This window comes from Geospiza fortis, unplaced genomic scaffold (genome assembly GCF_000277835.1).
Source record: "Geospiza fortis unplaced genomic scaffold, GeoFor_1.0 scaffold145, whole genome shotgun sequence".
In the NCBI taxonomy this organism is placed as follows: domain Eukaryota; kingdom Metazoa; phylum Chordata; class Aves; order Passeriformes; family Thraupidae; genus Geospiza; species Geospiza fortis.
Window position 1 is genome coordinate 3807046 of NW_005054362.1, and position 755 is coordinate 3807800.

The window sequence follows — 755 nt, forward strand, 5'->3', positions numbered from 1 at the left end:
CTGATGCAGGAGCAGCTTCCCCCTCCCGGAGCTTCATACTCTGATTTTTAAAATTTATTTATTAAACGCTGGGCTGTATTTTAACCGCGTGGAACTGGCACGTAAGGACAAAATTCCTATTCCCCCGCTGGAAAAAGGAGCCAACCACCCCTCCCGCATCATTTTCCTGGGAAAAGCTCTTTTGACATTTAAGAGCCCGCCCGGCTGCCTGGGGGAGGCAGCACTCAGCCTTTCCATGAGGATTTGAAAAGCTGAAATCTTTCCTCTTGACTCAGCCTGAGCATCCCTGGGTGGGCACAGCCCGCCCTGCCCTGCTGGAAGGACCGTGACCCCCCACTCCTCCCTGGATTCCTGCAGGAAAAATCATCTATTTTGGGCAATCTCGCATCCCCGGCAGCGTTCTCCTGCCTCCCGGTCCTGCTGCAGCGTTCCAGCCTCCAGGGCTGCAGGGGTTGCTCAGCTGTTGCCGTGGCAACGGCGTCTGCACCAAAAACTCCCGCATTTCCCCCAATTCCGGGTGGGGTTTGTGCTCCCTGGACGCTGCGATGCTGGAGGGGATGCCGAGTGTGGCTCGGGTCTGGCAAAGGGAGTGGATGATCCTTTGGATCCCCCTGAATCCAGGAATTCCTGAATCCAGGAATCCCCCAACGTGATGCAAACAATGCTGGGGGGCTCAGAGAGAAGGAGCTCCCCTTCTCCCCAAATTAAATCCCACGAAGCTGTGTTAAAAAAAACAAAAAAAAAGGGAAATAATC